This window comes from Oncorhynchus gorbuscha, linkage group LG13 (genome assembly GCF_021184085.1).
Source record: "Oncorhynchus gorbuscha isolate QuinsamMale2020 ecotype Even-year linkage group LG13, OgorEven_v1.0, whole genome shotgun sequence".
NCBI lineage: Eukaryota > Metazoa > Chordata > Actinopteri > Salmoniformes > Salmonidae > Oncorhynchus > Oncorhynchus gorbuscha.
This window is the reverse complement of record NC_060185.1, coordinates 39630539-39656721: the sequence shown is the minus strand read 5'-3', so window position 1 is coordinate 39656721 and position 26183 is coordinate 39630539. Positions and strand designations below refer to the sequence as shown.

The following is a 26183-nucleotide window of genomic DNA, read 5'->3' as shown; positions in this document are numbered from 1 at the left end:
TATATATTCACTAATCTGTTCACTAAATATTGTAATAAATCATGTGGAAATTGAGCAAGTTGAGGTGACTAAACTGCTTGGAGTAACCCTGGATTGTAAATTGTCATGGTCAAAACATATTGATGCAACAGTAACTAAGATGGGGAGAAGTCTGTCCATAATAAAGTGCTACTCTACCTCCTTAACAACACTATCAACAAGGCAGGTCCTACAGGCTCTAGTTTTGTCGCACCGGGACCATTGTTCCGTCGTGTGGTCAGGTGCCACAAAGAGAGACTTAATAATATGCATGTCAATCTCTCCTGGCTCAAAGTAGAGTAGAGATTGAATTCATCACTACTTGTATTTGTGAGATGTATTGACATGTCGAAAGCACAGAGCGGTCTGTTTAAACGAATAGCACACAGCTCAGTCACCCTTGCATACTCCACAAGACATGTCACCCGAGGTCTCTTCACAGTCCCCAAGTCCAGAACAGACTATGGGAGGCACACACTACTAAATAGAGCCATGCAACTCTATTCATGCAACTATATTCCACATCAGGTAACTGATGCAAGCAGTAGAGTTATATTTAAACAACAGATAAGAACAGCAGGGACTGTGAAGCAACACAAACATAGGCCCAGACACATGCACACACACACATGATAACATATGCACTAGACACACATACACATGGATTTTGTGTTGTAGATATGTGGTAGTGGAGTATGGGCCTGAGGGTGTTGTGTGTTGTAATTCTGTGATGAATGTATGGTAATGTTTTTAAAATTGTATGACTGCCTTGATTTTGCCAGACCCCTGGAAGAGTAGTTGCTGCCTTGGCAGTAGCTAATGGGGATCTATAATAAACCCCTGGAAGAGTAGTTGCTGCCTTGGCAGTAGCTAATGGGGATCTATAATAAACCCCTGGAAGAGTAGTTGCTGCCTTGGCAGTAGCTAATGGGGATCTATAATAAACCCCTGGAAGAGTTGTTGCTGCCTTGGCAGTAGCTAATGGGGATCTATAATAAACCCCTGGAAGAGTAGTTGCTGCCTTGGCAGTAGCTAATGGGGTTCCATAATAAACACAAATACACATACAGCTCATTTGGGGTTTGTCAAAAGGCCCCTAAAGAACTCAGACCATGAGAAACAGTGGCAGGGACTGGGAGAGAAGTCATGATTGAGGGAAAGATGAATGGAGCAAAGTACAGAGAAATCCCTGACGGAAACTTGCTCCCAATCTAATATCTCTAGAGTGACCTGAAAATAGCTGTGCAGCGACGCTACCCATCCAACCTGACAGAGCTTGAGAGGATCTGCAGAGAAGAATGAGAGAAAGTCCACAAATACAGGTGTTTCAAACTTGTAGCATCATATCCAAGAAGATTTGAGGCTGTAATTGTTGCCAAAGGTGCTTCAACAAAGTATTGAATAAAGGTTCTGAACACTTATGTAAACGTCAATTATTTTTTGCAAAATGTTCAAAATAAATCGGTGTTATTGTTGTGTAGATTGATGAGGGGAAAAATAATTGAATCAATTTTAGAATAAGACTGTAACGTAACTAAATGAGGAAAATGTCAAGAGGTCTGAATACTTTCCGAATGCACTGTATCATCTCAACATAGCTGTCGTCTTTCTTCTTAAGTACTATCAAGCAATGCAAACACAAACAGAAAGAGGCTACAAGGTATGTCAGGACCTTCATCCTAAGGGCGTTAATACATATTATAACAGGAATAAAAGGTTGAAGGCCTGATGGAGGACGTTGTCATTGGTGATAGATTTTCAAGATGTGCCAAAAAATATAGATATATTTGAGAGATAAGACTGTGGTTCCCTTGATGATTTATTTGGAGTTTAAAACACTTTTATTATGCCACACTGTTAGCTGTGTTTCATGTCATACTTCATTTTGATAAGAGAAAGATAAGCATTTTCTGTTTAATCTTCAACTGAAAATCAGAATGTTCTGTAATAGTTGTGTTTAGGACATATCGTATGAGGCCTTAGAACTGTCAGTTCTGTCCACTATGAAACGTATTAGTATGCTATTGAAGTCTTAAATTGAGTAATGGCATTCAAATGAATTTACAAGTTAACATACAGAAAGAGTAGAGGTTTGACAATTATTGACAGAATATGTTTGACATAATGCATTTTGAAGCCCCACACGGTCTTCAGGATCTCTAAATACTGCCATGTAACATACTGTAACGTAACATTCCTTCAAACACAAACCAATAAACTGAAAGAACACAAGAGCAGTCTTGCCTGACCTCAGACCTGTAGTAGTTGATTTTCTTCAGGTGGGTGTGGCAGGTGTGCTTCAGAGCCCCTTCTCTGACGGTTTCCCCTGGGGCCTGGGGGGTGGTAGACATCAAAACCCCATAGGGGAGCCACAGATGGGACAGCCAGATAAACAGAGAACCAAGGCCTTTCCCACTCTTGGACCATAGTTAGCTGACAGCCATAACTTCTGACTTCTGATTTCAAAAGATAATGACAAGAGAGTGAAAGGCTACAGGCAAGAAGATGTTTTCATGTTTTATGTCAAGTACTCTTCAAAGCAGACCCTGGATAAATATCAATATGGGTTCATTTAACAATTGAATGACGTCTCAGAGTAACTACTTTTAAAACAACTGTATTCGATTATGGTTGTCAGAAAGGAGGTATTTCTTTCACAAATAAACATCTTACAAGTCATTTAAATTGATGCGGGACAAATCATTCAAGGCCTGTCTTTCAGTTACAGCATCTATAATACATGACAGCAGTTATTTTTCAGCAAAACTCTTGTAAAGTAAATAATAGAACTAGTCAAACTACAACACTGTTCCTTTTACTTCATAAAAAAAGCAATTCACAGTACTTCAATGTACATTACAACATAAAGGAAAGAATAACTACAAGCACCATGTACCTGAATTATGAGCAATAGAAATACAAGGGTTACCGACACAATACATTCATTTATAACCCATAGATAAAACATTCATAAGCATTCTGTAAACATTTCCAAAATGATTATGACTGGCTCCAACACTAATATATCTTAGACACTGGGGATGAAGTTTGAGGAACTGTTCACATATGTGTATTTGTCATCCTGATCCTGGTCCTCCAGAAGTTTCTCCAGAGGGTTGGGCTCTTCAGCCACAGCAGGACTCTGCTCCAGGGGCTGGGGGTCCTGCTGGGGCATAGTGGGGTCACTGTCATGGACATGGGAAGCAACTGAGACCCAGCCAGAGTGGCAGGGTGAAAGGCAAAATGCACGCCCGATGTAGGGATGGTGGTTAGCGGCTGGGTCCATAGGCCCTGGATATAAGTCAACACTGAGTCCTGGAGGTCCACTTGCGTGAGGGCTGTGGACGTAGGTGCTAGGGTCTGCACCGACAACAGGGGTTGTGTTTGTAGTCAAACCCCAGTTGTGTTACAACTATTTTGTACAGGTGAAGGTGTATATTACTATGCTCTGTGGATATGATGGAATTTTTACAGAGTTTATGCTTTAAACCTCTTAAAGATCATACTCTTTTTTTCATTTTTTGCCTAAAATGACATACCCAAATCTAACTTCTCAATCAGGGACAGCTGTCTATCGTTGTCTCTGATTGGGAATCATACTTGGTAGCCCTTTTCCCCTCCTTTCAGTGTGGGTAGTTGACTTTGTTAGAGGCATTATAGCCGAAGTTAAGCTTCACGGTCATTTCCTTGTTTTGTTGGCAACATTTCTATAAATAAAAGGAAAATGTACGCTCACCACGCTGCACCTTGGTCCGCTTCTTACGACGCCCATGACAAACTGCCCATACATAGCTCAGGACCTGAAGCAAAGATATGCATATTCTTGATACCATTTGAAAGGAAACACTTTGAAGGTTGTGGAAATGTGAAATTAATGTAGGAGAATATAACACATTAGATCTAGTAAAATATAATACAAACAAAAAAACATACTGCTCATTCTGTGCATGATTTCCTGCAAGACAGGAATGTCAGTGTTCTGCCATGGCCAGCGAAGAGCGCAGATCTCAATCCCATTGAGCATGTCTGGATCCTGTTGGATCGGAGGGTGAGGGCCAAGGCCATTCCCCCCAGAAATGTCGGGGAACTTGCAGGTGCCTTGGTGGAGTTTAGATGTCCGGGCGGGGTGGGTGTGGAGCCAGAGACAGCAGTGCGGTCATTCCTACATTTGAACATATACATTTATTTGATCAAACAAAACTATGCTACATTTTATCTCTGGGACCCTCAGCATGACAAATCAGAGCAAGATTACTGAATGTAAGTACATTATTTACCTTCAGAGGTGAATGTATCAAACCAGTTGACGTGATAAAAATGTTTTGTTGTTGTGCACTCTCCCCAAACAATAGCATGGCATTTTTCACTTTAATAGCTACTGTTAATTAGAACTGCAGTTAGATTAACAAGAATTTAAGCTTTCTGCCCATTTAAGACATGTCTATGTCACGGAAAGTTGGCTGTTGTTTAAAATGTCATTCCATTCACATTAGCACACGTTAGCATCCGTCCCGGTTTAGGGACACCCATCCCGTAGAGGTTAATTCAATTGGCATCAAGATTAGTTGCTCTTTCACTCTCCCCAAAGTTGGTAAAAAGAGATGTGTGTGTGTAGGTGAGTATGGAGGATGGGCCCACCATGTACATGTCAGTGGTGAGGGGCAAGGTGGTGGAGGTAGTGGTGGTGGGGTCATGTTGTTGGAGGTACTTTGGGTAGGACCAATGGTTCATGGGCTGGAGAGCAGTAGCTGCAGGCTGGGCTATCCAACCTGCACAGAGGCCGACATCATTGACTGTGGAGGAGTCATTGGATAGGCTACTAGCCACTTCAAACCTGGAAGTCCCTATGGATATACCATACTGGGTTAGCACTAGTAGCCAATAGTAATGTAAAGATTTAAACTTATCCAAATAAATTATGGGAATATATACTCCAATTTACTTACCAAGACGTGCATATGAAGGCAAGTTGTTGTTTGTGATCCCAACCTGTGAAAAATATGTACTGAGAAATCTACCTGAAGGAAGGGAATCTAAATTCACTCTTTATTATTTAAGCTGAGTTACAATGGTATTTGGGCTTTAAAGCTCAGGAGTTTACATTCGAATGCTGTATGTGCATTATCAACGGTAAACCCCGGGTGGCGAGTGATTATAATCCTTTTAAATGCCAACATCATTTCAACAGTAGCTACAAATCCACTGGCTTATATAGGCATGATCCCTGTGTGTAGAACAATGTATTCACTTGCATTACTTCACAGTTGAATAATAAGTAAATTATATCCATTTATGTGTGTGTGTGTGTGTGTGTGTGTGCGTGCGTGCGTGCGTGCGTGCGTGCGTGTGTGTGTGTGTGTGTGTGTGTGTGTGTGTGTGTGTGTGTGTGTGTGTGTGTGTGTGTGTGTGTGTGTGTGTGTGTGTGTGTGTGTGTGTGTGTGTGTGTGTGTGTGTGTGTGTGTGCGTGTGTGTGTGTGTGTATTTGTGTGTGTGTGTGCGTGCGTGCGTGTGTGCATGCATGCGTGCGTGTGTGTGTGAAGTATGTGGGAATTTGGAGCAAACAGTGGAAAGGCAGAAAGGATCTGGAACAGGAGACCATTCAATTGAATCCAGGCATGCAAATTCACTTGGCAGGCTGGAGCACTAAATTGTATACTGTATATTGTTGTTACAAAAGGTGTTTCACATATTATATGGTGTATTAATCTATTACTTCATTTTGCATTTCTCTTTTTTATAAAGACAAATACCACACATTTAGTAAAATAAATTGAACTCAGTCTAACTTCTTCTACTGATCAGCTGAACCCTTCCCGGAACCTCTGAGAACCTCTCTTTTTAGAGAGTCCCTCTGAGAACCTCTGAGATTCAACTAACACAGTCCATTTAGTTGGGTATCCCTCCTTTTTTTAACAGGCCCTCGATCTTTCTATCGCATCAGGGTCTGTTGGTTGGAGTGTAGTGTTGAGAATGCCGTACTCTGTGTGCCTTGTTAGTTTTCAGGTAATTAATAGGTTGAGAGGTTGGTAAGAGGGCTCATTGGCATGGCTGAGCTGAGCTGATTTGCATAGGCCTTGTGCCCAGCCTTGCAGCCAGGTAGTAACTGTCATGGAAAAACACCTGCATTATATAAGGAGAAAATCCCCTTTTCTACCCTGCTGTAGGAATCTGATCTGATCTTCTCCAGGCTCCTTTCAGTTGACGTTGTGCATGTCCAGCCGAACGAAAGGCCATCTCTCTCGGTTTTTAGGGCATGTTGTAAAGATAAGAAGAAATGCTGAAGATTCTGTTTGACGCTTCAGGATGACAGGTTGACACTTATCTAAAATGTTTCCAATTGCATTCCTGTGGCTTGGCCTCTGTTCTCTTTTGTCTCCTGCTCTGTCTTGTTCAATCCTCTATTATAGAATGACAGGCTCACAAGCCCTGTCATTTTGAATTCCGTAAAGAGAGTGTGGAAGACGTGAAACAATTATTACTATCGATCAACAATGACAAACCACCGGGGTATGACAACTTGGATGGAAAATTATTTAGGTTAATAGCGGATGATATTGCCACTCCTATTTGCCATATCTTCAATTTAAGCCTACTAGAAAGTGTGTTCCCTCAGGCACGGAGGGAACACACTTTATTTTAAAATAATTTTGCTACCTAAGAATAGAACAAAAAAACAGAACTGGCTCAAATAGCCGACCAATCATCCTGTTACAAACTCTTAGCAAACTTTTGGAAAAAAATGGTGTTTGGCTAGATACAACGCTACTTTACAGTTAACAAATTGACAACAGACTTTCAGTACGCTTATAGGGAAGGACATTTAACAAGCACAGCACTTACACAAATGACCGATGATTAGCTGAGAGTAACTGATGAAAAAAAGATTGTGGGAGCTGTTTTATTAGACTTCAGTGCGGTTTTTGACATAATCGATCATAGTCTGCTGCTGGAAAAACATATGTGTTATGGCTTTACACACCCAGCTATATTTTGGATAAAGAGTTACCTGTCCAACAGAACACAGAAGGTGTTCTTTAATGGAAGCCTCTCCAACATAATCCAGCTAGAATCAGGAATTCCCCAGGGAAGCTGTCTAGGCCCCTTACTTTTTTCAACTTTTCTAACGACATGCCACTCAGTAAAGCCAGTGTGTCTTTGTATGCGGGTGACTCAACAATATACACATCAGCTACTACAGCTAGTGAAATGACAGCAACACTTAACAAACACTTAGTTTCAAAATTGATGGCAAGGAATAAGTTAGTCCTAAATACTGTATAAAAAAACCTAAAAGTATTGTATTGGGGACAAATCCTTCACTAAACCCTAAACCTCAACAAAATCTTGTGGTGAATAATGTGGAAATTGAGCAAGTTGAGGTGACTAAACTGCTTGGAGTAACCCTAGATTGTAAATTGTCATTGTCAAAACATTGATACAACATTGGCTAAGATGGGGAGAAGTTTGTCCATTATAAAGCATTGCTCTGCCTTCTTAACAGCACTGTCAACAAGGCAGGTCTTGCAGGCCCTAGTTTGGTCGCACCTGGACAAGATGGCACCGATAGAAATGGCAGCTTCGCTTCGAGTCCTTAGGAAACTGTGCAGTATTTTGTTTTTTTTAATGTATTATTTATTACATTGTTAGCCCAGAACACCTTAAGTGATATTACACACACCCGGGAAGAACTATTGGATATCAGAGAGACATCAACTTACCAGCACAACCAGCGCTACGACCAGGAATAAGACATTCCCAAAGCAGATCCTTTGTCTGCACCTCCCAGGGCATTTGAACTGATTTAGCTTTCCAAAGAGATATCCGGGATTGTAACATACTCTGTTTCATGGAAACATGGCTAGCTGGGGATATGCTGTCAGAGTCCCTACCTCCAACGGGATTTTCAGTGCATCGCACCGACAGGAATAATAATCTCTCTGGTAAGAAGAAGGGCAAGGGTGTATGTTCCATGATTAACGACTCATAGTGTAATTGTAACAACATACAAGAACTCAAGTCCTTTTGTTCATCTGACGTAAAATTCCTCACTGTCAAACGCCGACCATATAATCTCCAAAGAGAACTCTCCTCAGTTATCGTCACAGCCGTGGAATATCCCACCGCAAGTGGATACCAAGACGGCCATCAAGGAACTTCATTGGACTTTATGAAAACTGTAAACCATACAGTTGAAGTCGGAGGTTTACATACACCTTAGACAAATACATTTAAACTCAGTTTTTCACAATTCCTGACATTTAAACCTAGTAAAAAGTCTCTTTCTTAGGTCAGTTTGGATCACCACTTTATTTTAAGAATGTGAGATGTCAGAATAATACTAGCCAGAATGATTTATTTCAGCTTTTATTGTTTTCATCACATTCCCAGTGGGTCAGAAGTTTGCATACACTCAATTAGTATTTGGTAGCATTGCCTTTAAGTTGTTTAACTTGGGTCAAACATTTCAGGTAGCCTTCCACAAGCTTCCCACAATAAGTTGGGTGAATTTTGGCCCATTCCTCCTGACAGACCTGGTTTAACTGAGTCAGGTTTGTAGGCCTTCTTGCTCGCACACAGGTTTTCAGTTCTGCCCACACATTTTCTGTAGGATGGAGGTCAGGGCTTTGTGATGGCCACTCCAATACCTTGACTTTGTTGTCCTTAAGCTACTCACAACTTTTGAAGTATGCTTGGGCTCATTGTCCATTTGGAAGGCCCATTTGCGAACAAGCTTTAACTTCCTGACTAATATCTTGAGATGTTGCTTCAATATGTCCACATAATATTTTCTTTCTCATGATGCCATCTATTTTGTGAAGTGCACCAGTCCCTCCTGCAGCAAAGCACCCCAACAACATGATATTGCCACCCCTGTGCTTCACGTTTGGGATGGTTTTCTTCGGCTTGAAGGCCTCCCCCTTTTTCCTCCATACATAACGATGGTCATTATGGCCAAACAGTTCTATTTTTGTTTCATCAGACCAGAGGACATTTCTCCAAATAGTACAATTTTTGTCCCCATGTGCAGTTGCAAACCGTAGTCTGGCTTTTTTATGGCGGTTTTGGAGCAGTGGCTTCTTCCTTGCTGAGCGGCCTTTCAGGTTACATCGATACAGGACTCGTTTTACTGTGGATATAAATACTTTGTACCCATTTCCTCAAGCATCTTCACAAGGTCCTTTGCTGTTGTTCTGGGATTGATTTGCACTTTTCATACCAAGGTTCTTTCATCTCTAGGAGACAGAATGCGTCTCCTTCCTGAGAGGTATGATGGCTTCGTAGTCCCATGGTGTTTATATTTGCATACGATTGTTTGTACAGATGAACATGGTTACTTCAGGCGTTTGGAAATTTCTCCCAAGGATGAACCAGACATGTGGAGGTCTACACATTTTTGTTCTGAGTTCTTGGCTGATTTATTTTGAATTTTCCGATGATGTCAAGCAAAGAGGCACAGAGTTTGAAGGTAGGCCTTGAAATACATCCACAGGTACACCTCCAATTGACAAAAAATCTGTCTGTAGACAATTGTTGGAAAAATTACTTGTGTCATGCACAAAGTAGATATCCTAACCGACTTACCAAAACTATAGTTTTTAACAAGAAAATTGTGGAGTGATTGAAAAATGAGTTTTAATGACTCCAATCTAAGTGCATGTAAACTTCCAAAGTTGTGTCGAGTGGGTAACACACTCGACCATTGCTACTCTAACTTCCGCGATTTTTACAAAGCCCTCCCCCGACCTCCTTTTGGCAAATCTGACTATGACTCCATCTTGTTGCTTCCCTCCTATAGGCAGAAACTAAAACAGGAAGCGCACGTGCTTAGGTCTATCCAACGCTGGTCTGACCAATTAGATTCCACGCTTCAATATTGCTTCGAACACAGATACTGGGATATGTTCTGGGTAGCCTCAGATAATAACATTGACGTATACACTGACTCGGTGAGCAAGTTTATAAGGAAGTGTATAGGATTAATGGCAGCATTTGCGCAAAGCTGAAAACACTTATCACGGCATTTAATCATGGCAAGGCGACTGGAAATATGATTGAATATAAACAGTGTAGTTATTCTCTCAGTATGGCAATCAAATAAGCTAAGTATCAGTATAGAGACAAAGTGGAGTCGCAATTCAATGGTTCAAACATGAGACATATGTGGCAGGGTCTACAGACAATCACAGATTACAAAAAGAAAACCAGCCCCTTCATGGACATCGACGTCTTGCTTCCAGACAAATTAAACAACTTCTTTGCGTGCTTTGAGGACAATACAGTGCCACTGACGCGGCCCACTACCAAAGACTGTGGGCTATCCTTCTCTGTGGCCTGTAACGGCGTTCGTCTGTTGAAAGAGAGTCGGACCAAAATGCGGCGTGGTGGTTACTCATGATCTTTAATGAAAATATGTACGATACATGAAATAACTTAAATTACAAAACAACAAACGAAATGTGAAAACCTATACAGCCTATCTTGTGAAAACAAACACAGAGAAAGGAACAATCACCCACGAAACACTCACAGAATATGGCTGCCTAAATTTGGCTCCCAATCAGAAACAACGATAATCACCTGACTCTGATTGAGAACCGCCTCAGGCAGCCATAGACTAATTAGACACCCCACAAAACCCCAAGACAAAAAACACACCACAATAACCCATGTCACACCCTGGCCTGACCAAATAAAGAAAGAAAACACAAAATACTAAGACCAAGGCATGACAGAACCCCCCCCTAAGGTGCGGACTCCCGGACGCACCTCAAAACCATAGGGAGGGTCCGGGTGGGCGTCTGTCCATGGTGGCGGCTCCGGCTCGGGACGTGGACCCCACTCCATAAATGTCTTCGTTCCTCCCCCTCGCGTCCTGGGATAGTCCACCCTCTCCGCCGACCATGGCCTGGTAGTCCTCACCCAGAACCCCACTGGACTGAGGGGCAGCTTGTGACTGAGGGGCAGCTCGGGACTGAGGGGAAGCTCGGGACTGAGGGGCAGCTCAGCACTGAGGGGAAGCCCAGCACTGAGGGGAAGCCCAGCACTGAGGGAAAGTCCAGCACTGAGGGGAAGCCCAGCACTGAGAGGAAGCTCAGCGCTGAGAGGAAGCTCAGCACTGAGAGGAAGCTCAGGCAGGTAGTTGGATCTGGCAGATCCTGGCTGGCTGGCGGATCTGGAAGAGTCTGGTTGACTGGCAGATCTGGAAGAGTCTGGTTGACTGGCAGATCTGGAAGAGTCTGGTTGACTGGCAGATCTGGAAGAGTCTGGCTGACTGGCAGATCTGGAAGAGTCTGGCTGACTGGCAGATCTGGAAGAGTCTGGCTGACTGGCGGATCTAGCTGCTCTGGCTGCTCCATGCAGACTGGCAGCTCTGGCTGCTCCATGCAGACTGGCAGCTCTGGCTGCTCCATGCAGTCTGGGCAGCTCTGGCTGCTCCATGCAGACTGACAGCTCTGGCTGCTCTATGCAGACTGACAGCTCTGGCTGCTCTATGCAGACTGGCAGCTCCATGCAGACTGGCAGCTCTGGCTGCTCTATGCAGACTGGCAGCTCTGGCTGCTCCATGCAGACTGGCAGCTCTGGGGGCTTCATGCAACCTGGCAGCTCTGGCTGCTCCATGCAACCTGGCAGCTCTGGCTGCTCCATGCAGACTGGCAGCTCTGGTTGTTTCATGCAGACTGGCAGCTCTGGCTGCTCTGTGCAGACTGGCAGCTCTGGCTGCTCCATGAAGTCTGACAGCTCAGGCTGCTCCATGCTGACTGGCAGCTCTGGCTGCTCCATGCAGTCTGACAGCTCAGGCTGCTCCATGCAGACTGGCAGCTCAGGCTGCGCTGAACAGGCAGGAGACTCCAGCAGCGCTGTAGAGGAGGAAGGCTCTGGAGGCGCTGAACAGGGGGGAGACTCCGGCAGTGCAGGAAAGGAGGAAAGCGCTGGCTGCGCTGAACAGACGGGAGGCTCCGACAGCGCTAGAGAGGAGGAAGGCTCTGGCTGCGCTAAACAGGCGGGAGACTCCGGCAGCGCTAAACAGGTGGGATACTCCGACAGCACTGGAGAGGAGAAAGGCTCTGGCTGCGCTGAACAGGCGAGGCGCACTGAAGGCCTGGTGCGTGGTGCTGGAACTGGTGGTACTGGACCGAGGACACGCACAGGAAGCCTGGTGCGGGGAACTGCCACCGGAGGACTGGTGTGTGAAGGTGGCACAGGATGGACCGGACCGTGAAGGTGTACTGGAGAGCCTGAGAGCAGGGCTGGCACAGGACGTGCGAGGCTAGGTAGGTACACAGGAGGCCTAGTGCGTGAGGCTGGCACAATTTTCACCAGCCGACTAACACGCACCTCAGGACGAGTATGGAGCACTGACCCAGTTGCCATCAAATCCCCGACACGCTCCGTCGGGCGACTATCTTGCATACTACGCCAAATCAACTGCTCTCTCTCTTCACTCTCCTCCAATTCCATTAACAACTCCTCGAGTATCTCCTCATCTCCCATCTGTTCACTCTCCTCCATTCTGTCCAATAATTCCTCGACCCTCTCAGACTCAGCCCTCAGCTTCGCCAATAGCTGCGATAACATCCATGGCTCCTTGCGGTAAACAGGGGGAGTTGGCTCAGGTCTGAACCCTGACTCTGCCACACTCTCCCTGAGCCTCCCCCCAATACATTTTTGGGGCTGACTCTTGGGCTTCCTTTTGCGCTGCCGTGCTTGTCTCTCCAACTCCATTCTCCTATAACCCTCTTCGCACTGCTCCAGCGAATCCCAGGCGGGCTCCGGTACTGTCTCTGGGTCGACCGCCCACCTGTCTATCTCCTCCCAAGTAGTGTAGTCCCGATATTGTTGCTCCTGCTTCCGCTGTTGCTTCTCCTCATACCAGCGCCTCTCAGCTCTCTCCGCCTCCAGTTCTTCTTTGGGGCGGCGATATTCTCCAGGCTGATCCCAGGGTCCTTCTCCGAACAATTCATCCTCCCATGTCCGTTCCTCTTTTCGCTGCTTCTGCTGTCGCTGCCTGTCACCACGCTGCTCGGTCCGTGTGTGGTGGGTGATTCTGTAACGGCGTTCGTCTGTTTAAAGAGAGTCGGACCAAAAAGTGGCGTGGTGGTTACTCATGATCTTTAATGAAAATATGTACGATACATGAAATAACTTAAATTACAAAACAACAAACGAAACGCGAAAACCTATACAGCCTATCTTGTGAAAACAAACACAGAGACAGGAACAATCACCCACGAAACACTCACAGAATATGCCTGCCTAAATATGGCTCCCAATCAGAGACAACGATAATCACCTGACTCTGATTGAGAACCGCCTCAGGCAGCCATAGACTAATTAGACACCCCACAAAACCCCAAGACAAAAAACACACCACAATAACCCATGTCACACCCTGGCCTGACCAAATAAATAAAGAAAACACAAAATACTAAGACCAAGGCGTAACATGGCCGACGTGAGTAAAACATTTAAACGCGTTAACCCCCGCAAGGCAGCTGGCTGGTGTGTTTACGGACATATTCAATCAATCCCTACCGCAGTCTGCTGTCCCCACATGCTTCAAGATGGCCACCATTGTTCCTGTTCCCAAAAATGCTAAGGTAACTGAACTAAATGATGATTTCCCTGTAGCACTGACTTCTGTAATCATGAAGTGCTTTGAGGGACTAGTCAAGGATCATATCACCTCCACCCTACCTGTCACCCTAGACCCACTTCAATTTCCTTACCCCCCAATAGGTCCACAGATGATGCAATCGCCATCACACTGCACACTGCCCTATCCCATCTGGACAAGAGGAATAGATATGTAAGAATGCTGTTCATTGACTACAGCTCAGCATTCAACACCATGGTACCCTCCAAACTCATCATTAAGCTTCAGACGCTGGGTCTTGACCCTGCCCTGAACCACTGGGTCCTGGACTTCCTGATGGGCCGCCTCCAGGTGGTGAAGGCAGGAAACAACATATCCTCTCCGCTGATCCTCAACACTGGGGCCCCACAAGGGTGCGTTCTCAGCCTCCTCCTGTACTCCTTGTTCACACACGAATGCGTGCCATGCACGCCTTCAACTCAATCATCAAGTTTGCAGATGACAATACAGTGGTAGGCTTGATTACCAAAAATGACGAGACAGCCTACCTGGTACTGCAACTGCATTGCCCACAACCACAAGACTCTCCTGAGGGTGGTGCGGTCTGCACAATGCATCACCGGGGGCAAACTACCTGCCCTCCAGGACACCTACAACACCCGATGTCACAGGAAGGCAAAAAGATCATCAAGGACAATAACCACACAAGACACTGCCTGTTCACCCCGCTTCCATCCAGAATGCGAGGTCAGTACAGGTGCATCAAAGCTGGGACAGAGAGATTGAAAAACAGCTTCTATCTCTAGGCCATCAGATTGTAAACAGCCACCACTAGCACAGAAAGGCGGCTGCCTACCAACAGACGTGATATCGTTGGCCACTTTAATAAATGGAACACTAGTCACTTTAATAATGCCACTTTAAGAATGTTTACTTATCCCGCATTACTCATCTCATATGTATGTAATGTATACTGTATTCCTCACTATCTATTCTTTACTATCTATTTCATCTTAGCCACTCTGTCACTACTCATCCATATATTTTATACTTATATATTCTTATCCCATTCCTTTACTAGATTGTGTGTATTAGGTTTTGTTGAAGAATTAGTTACATATTACCTGTTAGATACTGCTGCACTGTCAGATCTAGAAGTATAAGCATTTCGCTACACTCACAGTAACATCTGCTAATCATGTGTATGTGACCAATAACATTTGATTGATTTGAATACTGTTCAGTCGTGTGGTCAGGTATCACAAAGAGGGACTTGGAAAATTGCAATTGGCTCAGAACAGGGCAGCACGGCTGGCCCTTATATGTAATCTCTCCTGGTTCGAAGTGGAGGAGAGATTGACTTCATCACTACTTGTATTTCTGAGAGGTATTGACGTGGAATGCACCGAGCTGTCTGTTTGAACTACTGGCACACAGCTCGGACACCCATGTATACACCACAAGACATATCACCAGTGGTCTCTTCACAGTCCCCAAGTCCAGAACAGACTAAGAGAGGCGCACAGTACTACATACAGAGTACACAGAACTCTGTTCTCATGCAAGCAGTAAAATTAGATTAAAAACATAAAAAATAAACCTTATGGAACTGTGAAAAGACACAAACACAGGCACAGACACATGCATACACACATGATAAAATACGCACTATACAGACATGTACACATGGATTTTGTGTGGTAGATATGTGGTAGTGGAGTAGTGGCATGAGGGCACACACTTAGAGTGTTGTGAAATCTGTTGTGAATGTATTGTAATGTTTTTAAAATTGGATAACTGCATTAATTTTGATCCCAGGAAGAGTAGCTGCTGCTTTGGTGTAATAAGTAGAAATATAAATACACTAAATTTGTAGTTCTTGTTATGTTTCCCTCGCCGCTCTAGGGGGCACTGTCTTGGCATTGTGGAGATGAAGTCCTCGTTTCCTCGTCAGCAACCTCGTTTCCTCGTCTGAGTCTCAGACTCGCACCCCTTGCTATGGCTTTTCATCAGGCAGCCCTAAGGACGGAGCTATAGAATCAATCACAGAAAGGAGAAACTGTCAGTTAGCTTATATCCGTGTGTCAGGGCAGCAAAGGATTGAGTCTGCAACTAAAGACCTGTAGTTTGCTGCCCTGCTGCCCTGGGACTACAGGTGCAAATTAGCTTTGGCTATCCACGGCACATTTACATGGATGTTGCATTACTGTAGTATTGTGTAATATAATGTGCATTGTCCCCTGTAAATAAAAATAAAAATATGATTAATTGATTGCTCTTTAAAAATGTAGGTTCAATTTTGTTTGCTTCATGGGTGTGGTGGGGAGGTGTGCCCCTTTCTGTCCTGAGGTAATTTCAAGACAGTATTTTTGTCCATTTAGGAGACAGCTTTTGGCTCGAGAGCACCCCTAGTAACAAAAGTTATATAAACACTCTTTAATAAGAGGTGTCATAGATGTGATTTGCTCCACTGATAGTGGTTCTGATTGGATAAGTGAACAGGAAGGAACATAATAGAAACAAAAGTAGAATCTCAAGCTCAAGTGTGCTACACCCAGAAAACCGTATGTCTGTAGGCACTAAGACAGACCGAAACGCATGCTACCTCAGACATTCTGCATGTATTAGCTTGAAATGAGTGTGGTGGCCTCTTTAAGTAGGCCAAGTTGGAATTTGAAACGCACTTCTATTGTGAAACAAATATTTTCAACAACATGAGAACAGCACATACTCACTTGCTATATAAACTGTAATCTTTTTACAAACAATTTACTTGTCAATTTGATAGACTAGAATAGGCTATAGAATGTTGAAACATTATAAATAGAGGGAGCCATTTTCCCATAGGCATGTCATTAATGACAACGTATTCTGAGTTTGATCGATGGACTCAGCGTGAATGAAAAATACTTTTGAGTCATAAATTGTGAGCAGCTCTGTTATCATTGTTGAAACGGATATTTTGGAAGTATAACTGTTGCCAGTTCACATCTATTCCCTTCGTTGACTCCCACTTAATTAATTTGTTTTTAATTAATAATCTTCTCTTAGTGATATGAACCAGTAGATATTTAATGCACATTCATGATAACTTTGACTCACTATCAGACACACTCCCTGATCTTTCTCAGTGACATAATTAATCAAAAGGTTCAAAAGTTAGACATCACTCAACTAAGGCAAGGCATCTGCAGATGGAAAATCATGGTCTTTAGGCTCAGGATATTGGTCCATAAAAATGTTACTTATTTAATACACATTTGGTTGACACCGGAAAGGAATATCATACCTTGCCTTTGACTTATACATTCCCCAGGTTTGACTATATGGTTTGACTATATTTTTAAACTGTGCCTTTAAAAATCACTGTCACATACAATAAGACACTGTTTGTCTGTGCACGTGTGTGACCAAGGTGTGTGAAACCGTGGGAACCCTTTTCCTGTTGTCAAGTGTCTAGAGACTGATTATATGATCTATAATGCAGAGAGTAAGGCCCTATGGTTTCAGATCTGGCTGTGCACTGTAAGCACTTGGCCTGTTTTGTTAGCTGGATCGAGTCCTGCCACTTTCCTCTCCAAATCTAAATCAGAACATGATTGATTTACCCCCCCAGCACAGTAAAGTACACTGACTCCAGGAGCAGTCAGCTGATTGAACTTTTTAACCAAATAACAATTTTAAATTACATTCACATTATCATTCAACTCTATAAGGCCCAATTACTAGCATACAATAATGTAATACCAATTACTACTCCCCCCCCCCCCTACCCCTGCTGCATTCCTACATATCACTCAATGAGCCCATCAACACTGCACTAAATGTCCTCCTACATCTACCAAGGGGCGGCAGGTAGCATAGTGGTTAGAGCGTTGGGCCAGTAATCTAAAGGTTGCTGGATCGAATTCCTGAGCTGACAAGGGAAAATCTGTCAGGCAGTTAACTCACTGTTCCCCAGTAGGCTGTCATTGTAAATAAGAATTTGTTCTTAACTGACTTGCCTAGTTAAAAAAATGTTTTTACACTTAACTTACTGTGGTGCAAAAGACTGTAACTCGTCCCATTGTAGTACATAATTCTGAATGTGTTGTTTCACCTGGAGTAGGATCAATGAGTAACTTCATATTACTGAATTGTTGATTATTTTCCATATTAACTACAGTATGGAGTTGTTGTTTCATCCAAACAGTGAAACTATAGTAAATAACCAGCTAATTACAGTAAAACTTGAGGCAAGTTGAACGATAAGCATAAACTTAAAAAGTGAACTTTAATTACATTAAATGTGTCTGTACTGTAGTCAAACAGACCTCATGCAGCCCCTGAGAAAGCTGTGGGCTCTGACAAGCAGTAACCACATGTATAGCATGCATGTCAGTGGGAAAGGAAGCTACGGCACACAGCATTACTCAGAGGTCAAACCATTAGAACCAACCAACGGAAGATAAAGCATTAGCTATATAGCTGTGAAACGGAATACGGTGCATTCGTAAAATTATTCTAAAATGTATACAATTATGTTTTTCACTCATCAATCTACACGCAATACCCCATAATGACAATGCGAAAACAGATTTTTAGATATTTTTGCAAATGTAAAAAAAAAGAAAACAGAAACACCTTATTTACATGTATTCAAACCCTTTGCTATGAGACTCGAAATTGAGCTCAGGTGCATCCTGTTTCCATTGATCATCCTTGAAATGTTTCTTCAACTATATTGGAGTCCACCTGTGCTAAATTTACTTGATTGGACATGATTTGGAAAGGTACACACCTGTCTATATAAGGTCCCACAGTTGACAGTCAGAGCAAAAACCAAGCCATGAGGTCGAAGGAATCGTCCGTAGCACTCAGAGACAGGATTGTGTGACAGATCTGGGGAAGCGTACCAAAAAAAATGTCTGAATCATTGAAGGTTCCCGAGAACACAGTGGCCTCCATCATTATTAAATAGTAGAAGTTTGTAACCACCTAGAGCTGGCTGCCTGGCCAAACTGAGCAATCAGGGGAGAAGGGCCTTGGTCGGGGAGGTGACAAAAAACCCGATGGTCACTCTGACAGAGCTCCAGGAAACCTAGCACCATCTCTATGGTGAAGCATGGTGGTGGCAGCATCATGCTGTGGGGATTTTTTCAGTGGCAGGGACTAGGAGACTAGTCAGGATCAGGGGAAAGAAGAATGCAGCAAAGTACAGAGAGATCCTTGATGAAAACCTGCTCCAGAGGAGTGGCTTCGGGACAAGTCTTTGAATGTCCTTGAGTGGCCCAGCCAGAGCCCGGACTTGAACCTGATTAAAAATCTCTGGAGAAAAACTGAAAATAACTGTGCAGCAACGCTCCCCATCAAACCTGACAGAGCTTGAGAGGACCTGCAGAGAAGAATGGGAGAAACTCCCCTAATACAGGTGTGTCAAACTTGTAGCGTCATACCCAAGAAGACTCGAGGATGTAATCCCTTTTTTAAAGTATTGTATTGTCAGTATTGGTGGATTGTGTGTAGATTGATGAGGAAAAAAACAATTTAATCCATTTTAGAATAAGGCTGAAACGTAACAAAATTTAGAAAAAGTCAAGGGGTCTGAATTCTTTCTGAATGCACTGTATCATGTCATGTAAAATGCTGAATTTGATACGTTTGGAAGACCTTCATTATTTTTTAAATTATTAAAAAATTATTAAAAATTATTATATTCCACTACCTATTGGTGAATATAACCTCTTAATGTAACTGCAGCAACCAGAAACTATACAAATGGATATTAGATTGAGCGAGTGTGTGAGGGGGTGTCCACATTTAATATGAACAAGAGCAGTTCTATTTATATATTTAATTGATATTAAATACGGCGATCTAAGAGAACATAAAAAAATCAAGATTTCAGTCCTATTCCTCATAAACACAAACACTCATGAGCATGCACGCATGCCAAACACACTCAGAAACACATGCACACACACAATTCTGAGCTGTATAAATGAGGAAGCAACGCAGCTGTGATGTGTTTTACAGTTGTGTGGCACTCAAGATTTTTGGCAACATGAAGACCAACCTCCAAATGATTGCCTTCCTGTTTCCAAAGGGGCTTCAACATAACGCTTTCTCCAGTGAGTCTGACAACATTGATTTTAGCACTGCTACCACACATCAATATGCTGAAGTCGACAGTTACTCTCGTTAAAATTGTGGATCTCAATTTAGGATTTGGTTTGAAGTGCTACTTAAACATCATCCCTGTCTCTGATTAAAGAATGTAAAAATCCTTCTGTCCAAACAGAGGCCTACTGTTTTGATCCTTTTATACTGGCCAAAGTATTACATCTCCATCTGCTGCTTTATAAAGACTTCCTAAGTCAAAAACCACAGTAAATCATCTTAACCATGCCACTAGAGTGCATAACGGTGAGGAAGCTTGGAGAAGACTATCCATCAAGACTGACCTGAAACATGTCGCCACACGACTTGAACGGTTGACTCAGCAAATAGTATGTAGAAAATCATTTTTCTGTAGGGCATGTTGTATCAATTATGACCTTCAACCTCTGACCCCAACTTTTAACCCTCAATGACAATGTGCAAAATGCTCATTCTCATGCCATAGTTCTCAGTGCTGTTATCTTGTAGTAATCATATGGACTTGTTCAACACTGTGCACATTTCCACAGCGCCCACATACAGTACGTACTGTATGATGACTGGTCAGTTGGATGAGGTAGGCCAATTGACACTGAGTCACTTGCTATTACTTTCCATGCAATAATATGTTAGCTTGCTGTAGTAAAAAATCTAAATAATTATGTTAGGCAACATTTGATAAATTGATTTAAAAAAGTACAATATCATGCTTTGGAATATAGCACAACATTTGGTCAGATAAATTCATTTATTCATGAGTTGATGTGTCAACATTTCTAATTTCAATTTCAATTACATTTTTTGAAAGGATCATGTACTTACATTTCTCCCAGGGCATGCTCTACGGCTGTCAGACTTTTCTTAATAAGATCTGAGTTTGAAACAGAACCATAGTGAGTGATGGGTTTCAGTGACTTTCTTCATAGCAACCGCTACAAAACCTCAAGTGATGTCACATCTCTTCCAACCACAGGTTTCCCTGAGTGGTCCCAGTGTCACCAACGCTCCACTGACATTGACTTAGAGCTTGACTAATACAGTCTTTTACACTCTAAACATGTCAGTGTTCACCAAGATCCATTACATGAGATGTATTTTACTTGAATGGTACCTACATAAGGACACTTTAGAATTTGTGATAAATGTTTTATTATCCACACAATTCAAATAGTAACTATTAACTACTAACTATCTACTTTACATTCTTTATATTCAAACAAGACTACAGAGTAAGTATTGCTGCACAATTTTTTAATTTTTAATTTTACCTTTATTTTACCAGGCAAGTCAGTTAAGAACACATTCTTATTTTCAATGACGGCCTGGGAACAGTGGGTTAACTGCCTGTTCGTACCTTGTCAGCTCGGGGGTTTGAACTCACAACCTTCCGGTGACTAGTCCAACGCTCTAACCACTAGGCTACCCTGCCACCCCAATAATATACAATATTGTACATGAAACAGTTCTTCCCCTCGTAAAGCCTGTAGAAATGTTGATTCATGGGGAAAACAAAGATAAAAATGTGCAGTTTTACAGCTAATCTCATGCTATTCTACAGATTTTGCCATGAGGCTGTGAGAAAATGTTGCTGTTTAAAAGCAAATTTCCTGAAATTCTACACATTTTGTCATACTCGTGGCAAAGGCAGACAGATTAATTGGCTACACATGCAATAGTGTCTAAAAGACACATATAATCAACATTTCCAGGGTTTGAAATATCCATTGTAATCTTCCTGATATGTTACCTATAGCTACTATTTTGACCAGAACTAGAACATAATGAATACGTTTTAACTTACATTATCATGGTGAGAAAATTATGTAGTTCCAGCTACTACTACTACGCCCTTGTCTAAAAGTTATCACTGTTCATTCTATTTTCTTCCCATGGCTTTTGAATGAGTGCACTGACTGATGCAAAGTATGGCTTCATTTAGATAGCTGATGCAAAGGAGCTGTTATAGAGGGGATTTCAAATGATCACAGAGGTGTTCTGTGGCATTAAGCAAAATGAGCCGCTTTGATTACAATGAACATTTATATTCACCATGATGTATTTTGAGTGTAACTGTATTGTAACACTGAGGTTGTGTCTCTCAGAAGTAGCTTTCTGATTTCACAAAGGAAGACGCTCATTGGCCTCTCTGACTGACACATGCACATTACATACCCAGACACGCACACACGCACACACACATTTTCAAAATGAATACAAATAAAAAGTTGCAATGTCTTGAGTCAGTGAGTATGCAACCCCTTTGTTACGGCAAGCCTAAATAAGTTCAGGAGTAAAAATGTGTTTCACAAGTCACATAAGTTGCATGGACTCATTCTGTGTGCAATAATAGTGTTTAACAGTGTTAATAGTGTTTTTAATGACTACCTCATCTCTGTTCCACACACATACAGTTATCTGTAAGGTCCCTGCATCGAGCAGTGCATTTTAAACACAGATTCAACCACAAAGGGAGGTTCTCCAATACCTTGCAAAGAAAGGCTCCTATTTGCTAGATGGGTAAAAAAAAATGGAATTCCCCTTTGAGCATGGTGAAGATATTAATTACACTTTGAGTGGTGTATTAATAAACCCAGTAACTATAAAGAAACCGACAGAGTGAAAAGAAGGACACCTGTACAGAATAAATATATTTGAAAACATTCATCCTGTTTGCAACAAGGCACTAAAATATATATTTTTTAAATGTGGCAAGCAATTCACTTTTTGTCCTGTATACAACATTTTATGTTTGGGGCAAATCGATTAAAACACATTACTGAGGACCACTCTCCATATTTTCAAGCATAGTGGTGGCTGCATTATGTTATGGGTATGCTTGCAATAGTTAAGGACTGGGGAGTTTTTCAGGATAAAAAAATAAATATAATGGAACTAAGCACAGGCAAAATCCTAGAGGAAAACCTGGTTCAGTCTGCTTTCCACCAGACACTGGTAAATTAATTCACCTTTCAGCAGGACAATAACCTAAAACACAAGGCCAAATCTACACTGGACTTGCTTACCAAGAAGACAGTGAACGTTCCTGAGTGGCCGAATTCAAGTTTTAACTTAAATCTGCTTGAAAATCTATGGCAATGATCAACAACCAATTTGACAGAGCTTGATAAAAATAAATAATGGGCAAATATTGCACATTTCAGGAGTGGAACGCTCTTAGAGTCTTACCCAGAAAGACTCACAGCTGTAATCGCTGTCAAAGGAGCTTTTACAAAGAATTGACTCAGGCATGTGAGTCAATTCTACGTAAATGAGATATTTATTGATTTCAATTCAATAAATGTGCTAAAATGTATAAAAACATGTTTTCACCTTGTCATTATGGGGTATTGTGTGTAGATGCGTGAAAACAAAATCTATTTAATCCATTTTGAATTCAGGCTGTAACATGTAGAGTAAGTTAAGGATGATTAATACATTCTGAAGGCACTGCTCCTGTGTAGGGATACCGAGGACTCTGGAAAAAAACAAAGAATGTGATACTTATCTTCCTGTATCTCTACTAGTACTTTATTCCTCTCTCACATGTAAAATCTCCATTTAGACATCCTTAAACCCAAAACAAAGCAGAGGAGTTTACTGGAACGGATGGTTCAATAAATGAACAACGGATTAATATAATTTCTGAGAGGGAAATATAAATTAAACTTGGACAGCACAGATCTTTTTGGGTGATGGTTTCAGAAATGAGTATGACATGGGAAAAGTACGAACCGCGAGGAAAATGTAACTCTTAACATTGTAATTTACTATGTCAATTACACAGACATGAACGGATGCGTGCCTGCAAGCACTCTCTCTCTCTCTCTCTCTCTCTCTCTCTCTCTCTCTCTCTCTCTCTCTCTCTCTCTCTCTCTCTCTCTCTCTCTCTCTCTCTCTCTCTCTCTCTCTCTCTCTCTCTCTCTCTCTCTCTCTCTCTCTCTCTCTCTCACTCATTCACCATCTTAATCCCACTTTCAGCCCCTGTCTCCATGTCACATGCACACACTTGCTGAAGAGCAGTGAGGGGGTTGATGTTGCTGAGCTGAGAGGGAATTTCCTCAGGATGCCCACAAGGTAAAGCTGATGTATTCTGTTTCAGCCCAAAGGTTGTAGCCAGCGTCATTAGTGGAAGTGTAAATTGTATAAGGGGCTTTAAACATACAATATCAGGTGATTGAGCCAATCCAAATTTGGCAAGCAACATCGGTATGATCTCTTTTCTCCTTATGACCACAAGGAGGCAACCAAAGCACCATGAGAAGCCAGCAGACGCTCTCACTTAGATTGAAAAGCTAATATCAAAATGGACAATCAGTCGTTGAAACAAAAATGATTGACTGTCTCTACCTTATCATACTGTATCTAAATACTGTATGAGGAAACATTCCCAAATTCAGTGGTATCAGGATTCAATGTGTTCATCAGGATTCAGTCAAGTTCTCCTCGGACATTGATGAACATATCTGATCAAGATAGTGCCTCTGTCTAGACAGGAGTTCATGAATGTGATAATATTAAAAGGTGTTCTAGATGGGACGGTGTGTGTGTGAGTGCATGCACCAGTTTGTGAGGTGTGAGGGCAGTATCATGAGATTACCCGGAGCAGTCTGTGTGTGTGTGCCAGGCCAAGTGAGGGCTGTGCTAGTTCCTACGGCCTGTGTGTACATGCCACCTCTCCAGACAGCTGCAGCAGGCCAGGACCTGCTAAAACAAACATGAGCAGCCTGCTCCAAGGGCTGTGCAATTCCCTTGCACTTCTACTCCCCACTCAATCCCACTGCCATGAGATCAACAAGTCTAGGGTCTAACACGGGTGAGGATTTAAGACGCCATATAGCCCCATCTCCAGTAGTAAAACATGGGTTACTTCGGACATCTTGAATGAATCACTTAGTAAATTTTGTAAAAAGGCTTGCACAGCTGTTAGTCTTCATATAATGGTCAGCAACGCGAGATTTGGGGTGGAATATGTTAATAGATCTGTAGAGTTTTGGTCTTCAACTGTCCTAGTTCTTCCCAGTGTGGGAAGGCTATACACTAGGTCTGAGTGAGTAAATACTTAGCAAATACCGAAAAAAGGGTTCAAAGGAACCGGTTCAAAGGAAGTGAGTTGATATCAATCAATATACAGTACATATCCTGATAACAAAATGGTACTGATAATACAGAAACACAGCTGTAAAACTACTCCTACAAGTAGCTATACAAGACAGGTAACAGTGGACTTTAACCAAATGACATAAATTGCTCCACACTATGCCAAATGCAAAAGAAAATCAAGTTTCCCACTACGTTTTGTTATTCACTGTAATGCACTACCCTTTTGCCTTGCTTACTTAAAAGCGAGAGCTGTTTTTAGACATGGAGTTTATGGTTTGTTGAATTGCTCGATAAACCAGTTTGAGTCTCTGTGCGACTGTCTGAGACCTGCATTCTTTTTGATCAACAGTTAATCAGTAGGTGTTCTGTCATGTTTTATATGGTCATGATGCCCAACGAGAGGACACTGAGGAGGATGTTCATATCGATAGTTTAGAAGGAACTAGAGCTGGGAAATTCCCTATTCCTCCCCAAGAAAGATGAACTCCTTCACGGATGACAAATTACTTTAAAAAACAAGCTATGGCAAATCAGTTACTGTATGCATGACACAGAGGATTTCATACATGTAGAGTAAGTATGTGATGCCTGTGGGGATAATTCCTTCACAGAGCAAACTATTATTTGTAATGCACCTGAGCCGTATCTGCCGTTGGACTCTGCCACTGAAGCAAATAATGGAAGACAATACCCAAACACTGAATTATGCTATCTTTCACCAAGAAGCGCTCCCCTGTTTCCAAGTACCATAATACCCATGGCAGAGTATACTATATACTCTCCCTGAGAATCCTGTCTGTCATCTTCTCACTCATAGACGTCAGCCTTGGTTCTCAAATGCACATGGACAACACTTAGAGGCAAGTGATTTACCTCCTTGCCACAGATTTGTAAGTCACTACATGATTCTAGCTATCTCTATATCAACTCTGTGAGGAAGACAATGCACCGTTTATGATGGATATGTTTCTATGTTGTGAACAAGACAAGACATCACCTGCTAAACTTGAGCTATTTTGGCATACTGTCAAATGGACACACGTTGCATACACGCTCTGAATTAGTTTTCCTAAATTAACTATTGCTCAAGTTGGATTGACACCCTTCAGTGCCTCACTTCCTCATTCAGTGGCTGAACAATGATAAATGGTGCCCTGTGAGGGACTTTCTCAGTATAGCTTGGTTAAACAACAACGTTCCACTGAAAAGCACACTGTACGACCAAGCAGCCAGCCAAGCAGCCAGCCATGCAGCCAGGCGTGCAGTCAGTCAATGGACCACTCACAACTGTCTTTTTTCTCCCAGTAAACATCTCAAGCAAAGTAGCCTATTT

The 26183-nt window shown here is 42.3% G+C and overlaps 1 pseudogene; it reads right to left on the bottom strand.

The window, feature by feature from the left end:
- Positions 1–3046: 3046 nt before the first annotated feature.
- On the bottom strand, positions 3047–23873 carry LOC123992311 (annotated as a pseudogene).
- Between the last annotated feature and the right edge of the window lie 2310 nt (positions 23874–26183).